The sequence below is a fragment of the Caretta caretta genome, chromosome 21, assembly GCF_965140235.1.
Source record: "Caretta caretta isolate rCarCar2 chromosome 21, rCarCar1.hap1, whole genome shotgun sequence".
Classification (NCBI taxonomy): domain Eukaryota; kingdom Metazoa; phylum Chordata; order Testudines; family Cheloniidae; genus Caretta; species Caretta caretta.
The window spans coordinates 2,776,437-2,793,527 of record NC_134226.1 but is presented as its reverse complement, the minus strand read 5'-3'; the positions used below and the strand labels follow the sequence as shown (position 1 = coordinate 2,793,527).

At 45.1% G+C, this 17,091-nt stretch overlaps 1 protein-coding gene across 1 annotated transcript in view; it reads left to right on the top strand.

The window, feature by feature from the left end:
- CTTNBP2NL (CTTNBP2 N-terminal like) overlaps positions 1 to 17,091 on the top strand; it is a 139,196-nt gene that overhangs the window by 59,604 nt on the left and 62,501 nt on the right. The gene's annotated exons all lie outside the window — the stretch shown is intronic.

Here is a 17,091-nt window from a genome sequence, read left to right as displayed (position 1 = left end):
GCCTCAGCAAGTCTTTCTCTGCTACACCTCCAGAGCGCCACGCCAAGTGTGGACAGGTGGCTTTGATGAATAGCTCATCTCTTCCATGAGACAGGGTTGAGTTCATCTGCTTTAAGCAATCCATAATCACCTGTTCATTAGAACTAAATGGTCTGGAGTGGGGGCTGTTTGGAAGGGAGCTATCAAGTGAGTTAGAGCAGTGAGGAGAGAGGTAGGGGAGGATGGCTTTTGCCCAGCTCTTCCCGGTGTTTGGCAGCAAATGTTGATGCCTTTTTAATTTGCTCTGAGATGGTTCTCTGGGAAAGCAAGAGGCTGACCTGGCAGCATGCCGCCCCTGCGTATTCTGCAGCTACGCAGCTCCATCTGCTGGAATCTTCCTTAACACAGATCCTCGGGTGGGCTTCCGTGCAGTCTGGTGAGTGCTGCTGTGCTCACACCCACCTTTTGGACGGCAAACCCAGCTGAGAGCTCTGCCCACAGGTGCCCCCACTGGAAGCACACTGGGTGAGAGTGCTCTCAGGACAAGCTGTGCAGCCTCTGGCATAGAGAGCCGACCTCGCAGCATCCGGATGCTCTGCCCAGTGGATAGTCTTCAGTCCCAGTACTGCCTGGGGGTCTGCCAGTGCAGACTCCAATGGAAGTCAGTCCAAGTGAACCTTTTTCTTCTGGTTTTACCTGCCGTGAGAATTTGTTCAGTCAAAAGACTAAAATGAAATGCACTTGTTGGGTCTAATTCTCAGTTATACTATAGCCCCTTTATGCCGTGATGGCAGTGCCCAAAACAGATACTTTTAAATGGCCCCCCCAAAGATGCCCTCACACAGCAGGCACCCGTAGGGGGAGTACAGCTGGCAGACAGACTCCAGACCAGCCTGGTTCTCAGGGTGGCTCCGGGATGTGTCAGGGTATACCTGCTGCCCGGCACTGTGGCTGTTCTCTGCTTCCGAGGCCATATGGGCAGCACAGAGGGTGTTTGAGCAGCCCCGAGGGTTCTGCCTGGTGTTGAAACGGCTCTTTAGTGGCCCACTGCTGGGCAGACTGTTACCAGTACCAGTGAAAATTCAGATTCAATTTGCTCAATGCACAACAATTTATTTGAGAAAGAGTCACACAAGCAGTAAAAGGTTATATAATACATCTTCCTAATCAGCCTCAATTCCCAAACATACCCTCAGTGACTATGTTGGCCTTACACAGGATCCTGATTGGCCAACAAAGCAGGTATAGCTACCTGTCCTAGATGGAGACTTCTCTTCTCAAGTGCTTGATCTGTCAAATGTCCCCCAAAGCAAGGTCTTGGTTACCCTGAGGCCATCTGGTTCAAAAGTCCTTCAAAAATCCCTCATAGCAGGGTGTTGGCTACCCTGAGACCCTCTGTCTTACAGTATCACAGACCTCTTCAGATATTAATTGGGGAACTAAGTAACTAACTAAATAACACTGGACGTATGGTAATCTTAGTACTTGTACCCTTGCTCTCAAAGGAGTCACATGTCCCAGAAATATGCCCCGTGGGCATTCCATTACTGGGTTTTCTAATTAATATTTTAGAAAGGGCTGCAAAATGGATAGAGACCAAAGATCAGTTGACATTTACCCTCTTCTTAATCATTCACTTGAGCTCTTAGTGTGGTACCATCCTAAAGGGTCATTTTGACCCAGGTCATCCTGGACCAAACTCATGTTTACCACATTCATTCATGTCAATCACAGCAATTCACAATAATAATTTGCCACCGTCTCAACACCTGGCCCCAGGATAAAGGGTAATAGCCAAGCATAGGAAGGGAGTAGCAGAGAATCAGGCCCCTCATTTCCCCCAGCATCAGAGCATTTTACCGTGTATTGGATGTCAGTAGCTTGGAACACTGCTTTTCTCATCCTTGATTTGGAACCAGTTCTTCCAGCATTGGCTCTTGCAAGGCAGATTGCTGCTCATGTGACACAAGGTCAGTCGTTAGGTGTTTTTTTGGGTGTGGCCAGGTACAGAAAATCATTGGCACTCAATCCTTCTCCCATGGTATTGCAGGCCTGAGACAAAGCACCTGCAGAGGCTGTCTGGATGGCTCGTCTATCTGCTCCAGCAGAGCACAGCAGCTGCATTTCAAGGGAAGTTATGAGACTCGTTCCAGCATTAAACTGGACTGAAGAGACTCAGCAGTGTCTTGAAAATCAAATGCAAACAACTTGTCATAAACATACAGCTAAGGATAGCATAAAATCCCTCCTTTACCTGTAAAGGGTTAATCAGTTCAATTAACCTAGTTGGCACCTGACCAGAAGGACCAATGGGGAAAGAAGATACTTTCAAATCTGGGTGGGGGGAAGGGGTTTTGTGTGTGTGTGTATGTGTGCTTTTATTGTTCTCTCCAAGACAAAGAGAGAGACCAAGCAAGTAATCCAGCTCCTACTGAATGATACATCTAAAATTACAGAAATAGTAAGTAATAGCAAGGAAATGTGTTAGAGTATCTCTTGTTTTAGCGTGTGAATTTTTTCTATGCTAAGAGGAAGGTTTATTCCTGTTTTTTGTAACTTTAAAGTTTTGCCTAGAGGGGAATCCTCTGTGTTTTAAATCTTATTACCCTGTAAAATCACCTTTCTTCCTGATTTTACAGAGGTGCTTCTTTTACTTTTTTTCTTTATAATAAAGTTCTATTTTTAAGAATCTGATTGGGATTTTTAGTGTCCTAAAGACCAAGGGTCTGATTTGTGCTCACCTTGTTTACTCTCAAGCCTCCCCAGGAAAGGGGGTGAAGGGACTTAGGGGGGTATTTTGGGGAAACTGGAACTCCAAGTGGTCCTTTTCCTAAATCTTTGTCTAACTCACTTGGAGGTGGCAGCAATACTGTTACAAGGAAGAATTTGTGCCTTGGGGAAGTTTTTAACCTAAGCTGATAGAAATAAGCTTAGGGGGACTTTCATGTAGGTCCCCACATCTGTACCCTAGAATTCAGAGTGGGGAGGGAACCCTGACACACTGCACAACTGGCTTTTCCTATTTAGTTGTTACAAAAACAACACTGAACATGAAGTGTTTCATGGTTCCTGGACCTAGGGTTCCACTTCACTGTAAACAAAAGACTTTCCTGAACTGAGCCAGCATCCCGCAGTTATCCACATACTGCAAACTTAAAGTACTTTTTGCAATCCACGTTTTTCAAACCTCCATTGCTTGTAGCTCATTGGCAACCCTCTGAGCTATCCAGTCTCCTTATTTCTCAGTGTTGGAGGCTTGTCTGTCTCCCAATGCTTAATCCATCATTTCTTTTACACCTCCCCCTTCATTTCTTTTACGATCCTACAGTATGTGCTTTTTATCTCTTTACACTCGTAAAGAGACTCATAACCAGAGCTGAACAAATAGTGTGTTTGGGGAAAAAAAAAGTCATTCACAAAAACCAGTCTGTTGCAGGTGAATTATCCACCAGCAGAAAGGGCTGGATTTATCAGCTAACATATTCACTAGGAACAGTTTCACAATCTCTGCTGCCCCCCTGGTTTTGCAGCCTCTGTAGAGAGAGGAAGGGACTTGCCCAGGGTCACACAGCAGCTTAGTGGCAGAGCCAGGAATAGAATTTGGGTTGTGTGACTCCCAGTGTAATGCCCTGTGTAATAGGCCACACTGCTTATCAATTATAATTTGATCGCTCAATGTGTGTTTAAAAAGTCTTTTCAGTCCATCTATACAGCTGCTGTGCTATCTTCCATTCATGCCCTTTCGTATATATGATGGATGGGACCACCCCATTGTTAAGTGTTTTGCCTTAAGTGTGAGAAAACCTGGATTTGTGCTGGAAATGGCCCACCTTGATTATCATGCACATTGTAGGGAGAATGGTCTCTTTGGATGAGCTATTACCAGCAGGATAGTGAGTTTGTGTGTGTGGTTTTTGGGAGGGGGGTGAGGGGGTGAGAGAACCTGGATTTGTGCAGGAAATGGCCCAACTTGATTATCATGCACATTGTGTAAAGAGTTGTCACTTTGGATGGGCTATCACCAGCAGGAGAGTGAATTTGTGTGGGGGGGTGGAGGGTGAGAAAACCTGGATTTGTGCTGGAAATGGCCCACCTGATGATCACTTTAGATAAGCTATTACCAGCAGGAGAGTGGGTGGGAGGAGGTATTGTTTCATATTCTCTCTGTGTGTATATAAAGTCTGCTGCAGTTTCCACGGTATGCATCCGATGAAGTGAGCTGTAGCTCACAAAAGCTCATGCTCAAATAAATTGGTTAGTCTCTAAGGTGCCACAAGTACTCCTTTTCTTTTTGCGAATACAGACTAACACGGCTGTTACTCTGAAACTTGCCTTACAAAAGCATAGATGAGGAAGAGTGGGACAGAATATGCCACTCTCTTACTTCCAACAAGTCAAATTCATCCCTAATGTAACTCCAGTGAAGAAAAGAGGGTTGCACCAAGTATCAAATCATTCTCGTCTAATCTGAGGATGATTGCATAAATTGGATGGTGGAAACCAGTTTAGCTCACAGGATTATCCAAGGTAATTATTACAGTCAGTGTCTGTGTGAATGGCCGTTTGAGGACTTGCTCTAACTTGGCCATGCTAACACAACTGCATGTAGGTTAACGGAGCTGGGAAAGATCTTGTGGGAAAGTGTGCGTGTTGCTACGATCACAGGCATAGAATGTGCTCGTCATCCTTAGACAAGGGGCTAGCCATGTGACAAGGAGCTGCAACTTTTGTAACCAACAAAATGAATGATGCCAGAGCTCATTTGGCCATGTGGGCGCGCTGCTATCTGGGGTTACAAATGTCACGGAAACTTAAGATTAACATTGTGTTCAGCAGTCCAACATCCTCAGATCTTGACGAGAAGACCAGTGAAGCATTCAGGCTGCTAGCCGCTGTGCTGGCAGGAAAGACAAATTACTTTTGTATTTTGCACTGCAATGGTAGCTGTCCCGTTATGTCCAGGGCATACACGCTGAGAAGTTAGATTAAAAACATGAATACTCTTTCTGGAAGACTGCAATGTAACACTATTTTATTTCTTAGAATTTAGAACACACAAGAACCCAGAACCAGGAAGACACAAAGCAGGCTGCTCCCTAAAACTCTCCTCACCTTACTATAAGCTAGCACTCTGCAGAATGACTGCTGCTCCCAGATGTTTCACTACAGCACCCCAGGAATTCCCCTTTCCTACCTCCTCCCTCAAAGCGATAATTTGCAATTCCATCAGTCCTCAAAACACCACACCTGTGAGCAATTTTTATCTGTGTGGGTGGGTGTGTATGTATATATCCCTTCATTAATAGACTTCAGGTGCTTTACAAGGTGAGTGAACATTATCACCTGTATTTTACAGATGGGAAACACACGGGCTCAGAAATGAAGTTTTGCCTAAGGTGTCGCAATGAATCCGTGATAAAGCAGTGAATAGAACCTACAAGTAGCAAGCCTCAGTCCCTACTTTAACAACAAAGAACAGTTCCGAACTTGAAAGGCATTTTTCTTCTGCTTAAAGATGCAGTTCTCTTCCTTGAGAGGGAAACCATTAAAGGTGACCAGCAACATATTTGTTCCCCTTTTTGTGGCGGTGTTATCTAAAAGTTCTGGTGGAACTCAACAATGAAGAACTGTCCAGTGTCTTTGAATTTTTTATGCCTTGACAATGTTTATTGGTAAGAAAACTGGTGATGTTTAATAGGAGTCATTGCTTCGCCTGAATGGATGACAGTGCCTGAAAAATGGAAAGGTTGTTATCTTAGGGTAGTCTCCATATTCCCCATAGTCCATCATCCACCTAAGTTTTGTTACACTTTTGTTCAGCGGTGTTGCTGAAGCCTTGAATATATTATACAGAAAGAAGTTACAGCAAATGAGTAAAAAGAAAAGGAGTACTTGTGGCACCTTAGAGACTAACCAATTTATTTGAGCATGAGCTTTCGTGAGCTACAGCTCACTTCATCAGATGTATACCGTGGAAACTGCCGCAAAAAGAAAAGGAGTACTTGTGGCACCTTAGAGACTAACCAATTTATTTGAGCATGAGCTTTCGTGAGCTACAGCTCACTTCATCAGATGTATACCGTGGAAACTGGAGCTGTAGCTCATGAAAGCTCATGCTCAAATAAATTGGTTAGTCTCTAAGGTGCCACAAGTACTCCTTTTCTTTTTGCGAATACAGACTAACACGGCTGTTCCTCTGAAACACAGCAAATGAGTGTGACTAATGTGAAGCATTTCTCCCAGAATTCATTATAAGAGCATCCTTTCCTTGTGTAATGACAATATGATTAATGAGCACTGAAGCTCAATAGTCTAATGTTCCAGTCGGATGGTCTCCCTCTGCCTTAAGATCCCAGTTGGTTCCAGGATGGGTCAAGTGTACAGATGTTCCACACGGTTAAGCAAAAGGATTTTGAATATTAACCTTGAATTTAGTCACAGATTAATTTTTTTTCCGTGCTGCAGAGGAAACAATTGTCCCAGCCCAAAGCAAACGTGGGAACTAATTTCAGAAAGTTGGCTGAGGTTGAAAACCCCTTGTGGCAGGCTGCGTGAGCACCGGAATGGGGTTGGTCAAGAAGGAAGCATGGCAGGGTGTAGGGGGTGTGCCAGCATTATGTTCGGTGGGCGCAGACTGAGAAACACCCAACCGGCCAGGAAAGGAGCAGCTAGATGGACAGTGGCAGCTTACTAGGAAAAGCAACAAACTGTCTCCAGTTCTTTACTGGTGATTCCCGTACAAGGGGAAGGGGTGGAAAGAAGCCCTGCTCGGTACCCAGCAATAGCATGACCATACACCAATGCAAACAGGTGGATGATTATTTATTTGTATTACAGTAGCACCTCCCAGCCTCACTGAGATCAATACCCCACTGTGCCATGCCTTGCAATAACATATAGAGGTAATCACCATCCTCAGCACCGAGCTGGCTGTGTTCATCATCCCAAGTACTATTTAGCATTACGTTCTGCAGACTGAGGGATAGCTACAAATAAACACATTGCAACATGAAATACAGTGACATGCATTTCACTGCACTCCCCACGCTGCTTTGAAGGTCAGCAATGTCATGAAATGCTGCACAATCCTGAACTCAAAGCCCAGCAGATAGCTGAAGGGATGAGTGTATCACAAACACTTGGTTCTAAAAATCACACAGTTGTTGTAATTTGCAGTACGTGCTTACTTTGGGATCATAAACACTGTTTGTTTCGCCTATGCCCAGAAGTGATTTGGGTTGCCCACGATCTCTGGCATATTATTAAGTAGTTTATTGGTGCTTCCGGCCCCAATCCTGCAACAATGTCTGTGCAGGCAGAGCCTTGCACCTACCTGGAGCCCTAGTGAAGCCAACCGGAGCTCACTGCAGAATCAGAGCCTCAGTGATCAGCTCATATATTACTGTCTTTCTTAGCAATGGATTTGCAGAGTCTGCCTGCTTCATTGGATTAGCTTCACACCACACAATACTTTTCAATTCCTAACTGTGGCATCCTTGATAACCAAATTGCATGCTTCAGTGTTGCCTTCCTTGGCCCATTATATTATCAGAAGATGCATTCTTGGCTAAGCAACTTCCATTTTCCCCTCAGATTCAGCTCTTTACTTTGCTGATTCCTGTGGCTATCGTATTCCAGTAGCTGAGCTGCACACTTCAGCAATTTAGTTTTCTACTCACTTTCCTGCTATGAGATGCATGTTTCAGCACTTGAATGTTCACGTGCTTTGCTGAGCGTCTGGCATGCTTCACCCAAGGTTGATGTTTGCCCCAGAGACCTCCTTTTACTCGGCTCTCCTCTGACAGCTGTTGCAACATGCCTGGGGCCAGACTCATGAAAGGAATAATGGGGAGGCATGTTTGGTTTCCAGAACATTAATGAGTGTTGTGGAATGGCATGGCGCCCACTTGGCTTTCCCTAACAAAACACTGTTCTCTGGTTGAGAGATGGGACAGTCCCGACACCCTGACTCCAACTGCGCCTGACATTGATGAGATCCCACATCCAACTCCAGATCCATATCTGAGCTTTGCCCTTGGGCAATTTGATACAAACTAGCCTGAGTTTGATGACTTTCTGAATGTGCTGCATAAGCTATTCATTTGATAGGGATTTAAGAGAAGGTTGAGAGTATCTTCCAGGAGATGATGAGAGCTTCTGGAGCTGGTTTACTAGCTGGCTGAGTTAATTAGTTCCTGTTGAATGTCTGTTTTTAATGCTGCTGAGTGTATTATGCTGTAGTAAGATTAATAAAGTGTCAGGGAGTCTAGAACTCCTGTAGAGGCATCTTATATTTACTAGCATTGAAATGAATAGCTCTGCTCTTTAGAGTGCGTTGAGCCAACCCCTCAAATCCCAGAGCAAGGCTGTATTTTGCAGCTCGTCTTTTATTTAACCCCAGGAACAGAAGCCCGAGGAGCTCAACAGGGCAATATAACAGTGCTAACTAGCTTCCACCAGGCTGCTCTCAGAAGCAGCTTGCCTCGACAGCTCTGTCTCCAGCTGCCTCGGAGATGCTTGGACTTCCACTAACTTCCCTTCCAAGAGCAGAGGCTGAGGATTTGCAGCACAATGATGGCCAGACTCTTGCAAGTGGCAATTGTTGTTGCTATGGGACCTGGCTGTGTCCTGGGGGGCTCTGCAGGAGAGGGCTGCCCAAAGTCCTGGGCATTATTACCTTTTCCATTCAGCCCCCACCTCCCTTTGGAGAGTGGGATTCCAGGGGTGTGAGATGGCAGAGGAAGAAGGCCTATCTCAGTGTCACTGGAGCTATGCTGACAGGCAGGCGGTCATACTGGGCTACTGGGTGGCATGAAGGCCCAGCCCTCCATGCTGTGACTGCACAGGCTTCCAGTGGCATTCCTGGGGTCTGCAAGTTCTAGGGGCCATTAACACCCAGTTCCTTGCACATGGCAAAGGAAGAACAAACCACTCTCCTAGCAGAAGACTTTGGAGACATGTCTGCAATGGTTCCTGACCGTAAGAGTTTTTCTGCTAGGGCCATGATTTGACCTGTTGCTATTAATCACAAAGGGGCCATAATGTGTCAGGTTACTATACAGGTGTGTATGGGGGAGCAGGAGGAGAGATTGCCCCATATGTCGCTGTGCAACTGCCAGGCACAATGACAGCATCTGTGTTCCCCAGAGCACCAGGGCTGCTCTCTCCTTGGGCCTCCTAGGCACAAAATGGCAGGAGCCAACACCATAGTCCTGTCCCCGACTTGCTGGGTTGCACAGCAGTCCAGGTGTGGAGGAGGGAGCATGCTGCACTCCCTAAAATGATGGGAATGTGTGACACTGGCAAAACCTGTCTGAAGGATGACAGCCTCCTACTGCTAGCAGCTAGTGGAGTTACTCCTTTAACCCAAGTGTTCAAGCCTGGTGCTAAAGGCCCTAGGTTCAAACCCTGCTGATGACCTTATAGGGAAGTCATTTCACATGCTCCCCCTGCCTGTTGGGGAAGAATTTGTCCTGCTTGAGGCAGAATTCCTTCTGGAGTGGTACAGCCCCACACCACCCACAGTGTGCCTAAATGACACCCTTATTATTTGCAGATTCATCACCTGTATTACAGTAGCACATAGAAACTCTATGTGAAGTTGGGGCACCATTGCGTTCGATGCTGTGCAAATGTTGAGCAAGAGAGGGGTCCTGGCCAGAGATTACAACCTAGCTAATGAATGAGCCCTTAGAGAGCACCACCAGCATTCCACTCCTTCACCGACAAAACGCAAAAGAAGGGGCCCGTCCGTAAGAGCTCGTGCATTAATCTGCAAAACATAAGTCATTCGGTAGCAATCAGTGAAAGGTCCTCTGAGGTTATTGGAACCATTGATCTTGGGAAGAGACATTTATTTGATTGGAATATTTATAAGGACAAAATGTTAATAAATGTTCACACCAGAACAAAGGAGGCCTTTTCTTTGTCAGTAGCTGGGTCCTTTGCTCATAATGCTAGGGCTCAGTATGAAACACAGACCCACAGCTCTCTGCACTGGGGTTATTCTCTCATCATATGATGGTTTGGGGGGGGGGGCATTGATTAAAGGAGAAAAAAGTAATCGTAACATTCTGTTGTCTAATCTGATCAGTCTAGAAATCGATCCAATAAAAATGGAAAACACGATGGGATAAAAGAGAGAGAGAAGAATTTGCTTGGAGACTTTAATTAAATGCCACAGAAGGTTTCAGGATGTGCAGGAGTGCTTTCTACTGTGGTGAAGAGATAAAAGTGCCTCAGTAAACACGGATGCACTGGAAATGGTTTATAATTCCCAGGACGGTTGGGAGATACTCTTGAAAAACCCTCCTGCTGGGATGTGTATGGGGGACGGGATCAGATGTGTGTGGGATTCTTAATCAGTATTATCTGTGGGTATTACAGAAATAATAACATACTATTATTATGTGATGAGGACAAAAACACCCTCCCAAAACTTATTTATTTTGACCCAAGCTCTTTGGATGGTCCTAGGCTGATCTAGTCTTCCAGGCAAGCAAATGTAATGTACTCACAGGGCACCTTGTAAAACAAACCCACAGTGTATTTTATAACTAAAAAAGTTAGGGCAAAACTCTTGGAAAGACAGAAGTGTCCCTTGATTGTGGACGTCACTGTATTTCTGTCTATTGAAGTTATTTATATGGCTCCATTTAAGGTAAATTCTGAGCACCTCACAAACGTTTATTGCATTTATCCTCACAACACCACTCCTGAGGAGCAGGGCTCTTATCTCCATTTTGCAGATAGTGAACTGAAGCACAGCGACTTCGGGTGTGTCTAGACTGCACACTAAGCCCAGGCCCATGGGATTTGGGCCTGTGGACTTCGTGCTTCCAAGCCCACGCGTGAGAATCCACACTGCATCATAAACCTGGGTTTACAATTGCTGACTCAGCTCTCACAGCTGTGCTAATGTGTCCATACCACACTGCGCCAACCTTCTGACTCAAGTCTGCGGCTTGAGCTCCATTCACACTACAAAACAACAAAGCTTGGACCCGACTCACAGAGGGACTCGGGCTCTGCCCCACACCCCACCCCAAGGAGGGTCTGAGGACCCAGGTTCTGAGTGCTTGCTGACCCAAGTCAGACTGATTTGTATGTGGACAGAAGGGGGTGTGGTCTCAAAGCTGAGTCAGAGCCCAGGCTTAGTGTGCGGAATGGACATCGCTTTCAAGGGACTTGCTAAAGACACACAGAGTCTGGCCGAGCAGGGAATTGAGCCTTGATCATCTGAATCCGGGACTGGGCCACTGCTGCTTCTCGAAGTTCAGGAACTCGATTCTCCATTAGAGAACTGGACGTTGAGGCTGCTGCGGTGCCTGCGTGCTTGGCTGTTGTTGATGCTCTTCTTGCACCAGAGTAAAGAGGTTGGCCTGGCTTCAGAGGTTACACAAAAGAGACTGTGGGCCCAATCCAACTACTGGAGTTAATGGAAAGGGCTTCCATTGGCTTCAGTGACAGTTGGACCAGGCCCATTAAGCTCCCACGGTTAAGCTAAGGGACCTAATAGCTGATGACAAGGATAAAAATAAACACAGACTGAGCATGGTGTTTTAAGATTACAGGCCTGCTGGGGTTAGCCAGGGTCAGACAGTGCAGAAAGGTGAAGCAAATTGGACAGCCCTAGCGTCAAATGAGATTTGGGCTGAGAGCTCACTAAGCTGGAGCGCGAACCAAGTCACTGTTATTTTGGGTTACAAGGCGGGGATTAGGGTTCACAGCTCTGTCCTTTTTTTTTTTTTTTTTAAATACTTCTTGTGAAAGAAATCAGATTGATCGCCCTGGAAAAAGAAGGCTTCTGTTTATCCCCAGCAAGCTTCCCCTCCGTTCCCGCACCAGCGTGCGTCAGTCCTGGCTTGGAAGTACTTCTCTGGGGGTAAGAGAGAAATTCCACCACCAGCGCTCATTGAGACCTTGGTCTGCCAAAGGACCAGGGTGAAAGGCGGTGTGAAGACCAGCGCACTAGGAACTGGACTCAGACCATTGAGTCCTGATGATTTCTGCCCAGATCGCTGGATAGTCATGGGATAGTCGTGCTTTTTAGTCCCTGCTAAGATGGAGAGGAAGAAAGAGAGGGCTCAGAGATAACTGAGCAACATCAATGTGAGCAGGGAGGGAAGATGAGATGTTCAGGATATGCCATATTTAGCTGAAGGGAGCAATGGATGTTCATGAAGGAGTCATCAGTGCAAAGACATAAGCCAGGGCAGAGAGAGATGCGAGGGCCAACAGCACATGCCTCATGGGAAACTGTGGCTGACGTAGGTCATAGGCATGTTTCACACAATGTAGGTTTAAATATTTAAAGCAAAAAATATAAGCCACAAAGAGAAACTATGGCTGACCACGGCAAAGAAACCAATATTGATATTCTGGGGCTGCAGTCAGTTATGTCAATGGTATCTGAGTACACTGGGAAATAAGAAAGAGAAACTTTTTTCCAGGTTACTAGGCAAAATAATGAAATACACATTTGAATAACCTTCAGGTACAGCATCTGAGGCATTGATACCTCCAGGTATTTACTCAAGCTAATAAAATCCCTTATTTTAGGTAATGAGATGGCAATAGCTGTTATTCATGCAAACGGGAGCCACTTGGTTTTGAATCATTCAGACAAAAATAGCAAGATGGAAAAGCAGGAATCCAATGTATTTCAAGCAGAAAATCAAAATTATAAATCCCACTGCCTGTGAGCATGTAATAATATAGGCTCTGTATAATTAACTAGCTTAAACTGCAAACCTTAAACTGTTGGTTCTAATCAAGATGTAGACAGCGCCTAACAAAACACAGGTAACTATGAGACTAGTTATTTAATTTAATATTTTTAGGGATCAGAATAGCTATAATTTTATCTATAAAGCATGCTCTCCTAGAGCCTGGGACTGTGAGCCTGTGTAATTCTAAACCATGGCATGACGACTCCTCTCCCTTACATCCATTCTGTTTTACCTTCTGCTCCCAGTCCTCACAATGAAATTCATCCCTGCACAGTGGGTCAGCATCACAGCCAGCCACCTCTCATGTTAGGGTCTCAGTGAGACACACATGGTGTGCAGGCTATCTGCACAAGGATCAATCACACCCAATAAGTTCAGTCCTGCTTCCATTGGAGTCAATGGCCGGAGAACCAGAACAGGCTCAAGTGTACGAGAACAGTGTTTTGCTTTTGTACAGTATCTTCTGGGCAATTCAATGAATTTTACAAGCATTAAGGAGCCTAATCCTGTTCCCACTGAAATCTACAGGAAACAATTTTGCCATTGGAGCAGGATTGGGTCCTCCTCACAGTCCTATGGGATAGGCATAAAAACATTAAATTTCAGAGATCGAGAAACTGAGATGGGGAGAGGTTAAGTGACTTACCCGAGAACGGGCAGTGATCCGTGACAGAGCTCAGAATGGAACCCAGAGCCCTGACTCCCAGTCCCCTATTCTAACTACTGCCTCACTTGATCTCTTTTACTAACTGCAGTGTCACTCAAAGAAGCAGAGGGGCAGTATGTTTGTTACCACCAACAGACTGGCTCCCCAGCCCAACTAAAAACAGCAACACACACAAGGTTAATGTCCAAAATCCACCTCCTTCCTGGGACTTCCTTTGTTCCGAGCTCAGAAATAACAAATGTCAAACCATAGCCACAGCTTACTCTGGAGTTGGCTGCTTGTGGGATTTATCCGTCAAGACCTCCTGTTGCATCCTGAGCTCGACTCTCCACCTTTTATCTACTGGGTTGGAATTTAGGAACCCACTTGGTCTGGTGGCTGAGATGAATCAGCAGAATAGTCCTGCATCTCTGGGCAGGGTGCCAGAAGCTGGCAGTTACCGGCTGCTGGCTGCATATACAGTGAGTCCTCATCTGTCCTAGGTAATGACCCTTATCAGTTCAGTTGCAACTTGGCCATCCCATACTAGTGGCTTGCTATGGTCTTTCAGGCGGTGGTGCTCATCTGTTTGAACTATTGTGGAAAAACACCTCAGGGAGGGTCTGTTCTCTCCAAGATGCCTATGCGCAATTCCCATAAAGAGACCCCTTCAGTCTATAATAGCGCCATTTAATTCAAGAAATACAGAGCAAGTCACAGTCCTGTATTTCTTCTTCTAACTTTGCAGTGTTGGAAACTCCCAGAAACAGCATTCCAAAATGGGCCACTGCAAAAGGGTCTTTTGCCTTTGCCAGCGCTGCAGTACGTGTAAGTGACTGCCTAGAGTCTGGAAAACCAGCAGTCCTTAGTACCATCTGTCCTCTCATAAACTCGGGAGATATAGTATGGCAACATTTAAAAAAACAGATGGAGAAGATGTCATTACAAAGTGTGCATGCTACACCCAAATGATGTCTTCCTGGACGGCAGGTGTTCCACCATCGGCCTGAAAAATGCTACTTATCAAGAAATGGCCTGGAAATTACCACGTTGGACACAATCACACTGTTAACTTTCCGCGTTTTTTATCATTTTGTGAGTGTGACAGAGTAGTCTGCCCTTTAAATGGAGTAGTGCTTCATGGTCAGCCCATACTGGCAAAGGACCCCTTAAGGGTTTGAAAGTCCAACAGATATCTACAAAAGGAGCTATGGGGGATACGGAGAGAGAGAAGCAGTCCTGGAAACGAGTGGTGCTTGGGAACAGATCCCATCACTGTGTCCTTAAGGGCCCAGAGCAAGGAGTCTTGCAGAGAGGGTAAGGCTGGCTTCAGAGTCCTTTCCTCTTAAGCTAAAGGGAAATCTCTAGTCATTATTGTTGCATCAGGATTTTAACCTGTTCAGCTTGAGCTGCAAACATTCCCACTGTCACTCCTGACTGGGGTTTGAACAGCATCCATGTCAAGGCAGTGGTTTGTTTGGATTTCGTTTGCATTTACAAACTGCCTTACAGAAGCTTTGTGTACACTTTTTTCTCTCTGAATATCTGCAGGCTTTGTCAGGCTGCTGTCTGTGGGGGGTGTGTGTGTGTTGGGATAGGTTGCAAAGTAGAAGTCAGGGCATTTGTCCAGTTTCCCTGGCTGGCTGAGCCTACACCATCTGGCTTAACTTTGGATCACTGGAGCAGCACAAAGCAGTCGGAGCATACTTAACTCTGGCCTTAGATTTGGACTTTTCAATATCCTACAAGACTAGCAAGCCACACTCACCTGCCTGTGAGATCCAGCAGATGGGCCAGGAGGTGCAGCTCTGACTGAAATATACTTGGGGGTGTCTTCCTTCCAATACCCTTCTCAAGTGAGTTATAGGATAAAGCAGCTACAGGAACAATTTCTTCCTGAGGCAGCAGCTACTTGGGTTGCCCCTTAATGAAAGAACAGTTTGTTTCTTTGATACACTGCTCTAAATAAATGAATATTTCCGTTTTAATAAGCCTGGACCTCTGCCACAGAGTGTTACCTTATTCATTCTTTTAAAAAATGTATGTAAACAAATCTCAAGTTTCTGTGAAAGTAGGGGAACAACTTAGCATACTGATGCAATTCCAAAGCAGAAGCTTTGTCTGATTTCAAAGCAGAAGAGGGTGCTTGAAATACAACTGAATTAATGCGGAAGGAGATGAGTTTCTGTGGAGTCCCATCAAATAAAATATGCATATTTTATTCCCCTTTCATCATAATGGTAATATACAGGGTGCAGGGAGTATTAATAATTCCAGCAGTATTCTAAGTGGGTGAATGGGGCCTGGACACTGCAAAAGGTGTCTGATTAGCATACTTAAATCAGTGTTGTAATTAGTGTGAGTTCGCTTTCCAGGCTTTAAATCTTCCTAGTTTTACATGGACCATACTATTGAAATCTGAAGCTTACAGGAATAACTCTTGCTGGTTTCCACTCATTCAGGGAATCTCTTTGCTCACTGAACTGCATTGACTATTTGATTTAGATGGGAAGGTTTACTTCGTGTGCCTTGGATGTGTTCCAGTCCAGGCTGGCATCTACAATGTGCAGAGTTGAACAAGGAGATGAGGGCTAGATCCAAAGCTCACTGACATCAATGGGAGTTTTCCCACTAACTAGGATGAGCCAGTGGTTAGGACTCAGGTGACATGGGTTCACTACCCTGCTCTGACAGACTCCCCATGTGACCTTGGGCAAGTCACTTAGTCTCTTTGTGGTTCAGTACTCCTATCTTTACAATGGGGACAATAGCACTTCCTTACATCATGGGTTTGTTGTGAAGATAAATACACTCAACATAAGAAAATAAGAATGGCCATACTGGGTCAGACCAATGGTCTGTCTCGCCCAGTATCCTGTCTCTGACAGTGGCCGGTGCCAGATGCTTCAGTGGGAGTGAACAGAACAGAGCAATTATCAACTGATCCAGCCCTTGTCATCCAGTCCCAGGTTCTAACAGTCAGAGGCTTAAGGACACCCAGAGCATGGGGTTCCATCTCTGACCATCTTGGCTATTAGCTATTGATGGACCTAACCTCACTGAACTTACATAATTCTTTTCTGAACCTAGTTATACTTTTGGCCTTTACCACATCCGCGGTAATGAGTTCCACGGGTTGATTGTGTTGTGTGAAAATATACTTCCTTATTTTTGTTTTGTAACCTACTGCCTATTAATTTATTGGGTGACCCCTAGTTCTTGTGTTATGAGAAGCAGCAAATAACACTTCCTTATTCACTTTCTCCACACCAGTCAGATCTCTGCTCCATTGTTTCTTTTCCAAGTTGAACAATTCCAGTCTTTTTAATTTTGCCTCCTTTGGAAGCTATTCCATACACCTAATCATTTTTGTTGTCCTTCTCTATACTTTTTCCAATTTATCTTTTTTGAGATGGGGTGACCAGAACTGCAAGCAGTATTCAAGGTGTGAGCATACCATGGATTTATAGAGAGGCATTAGGATATTTTCTGTCTTATCTATCCCTTTCCTAATGGTTCCTAACATTCTGTTAGCTTTTTTGGCTACCTCCACATGTTAAGCAGATGATTTCTGAGAACTATTCATGACTCCAAGATCTTTCTTGAGTGGTAACAGTAAATTTAGACCCCATCAATTTGCATGTATAGTTGGGATTTTGTTTGCCAGCACGCATTACTTTGCATTTAATCAACATTGAATTTCATCTGCCATTTTGTTGCCCGGTCGCCCAGTTT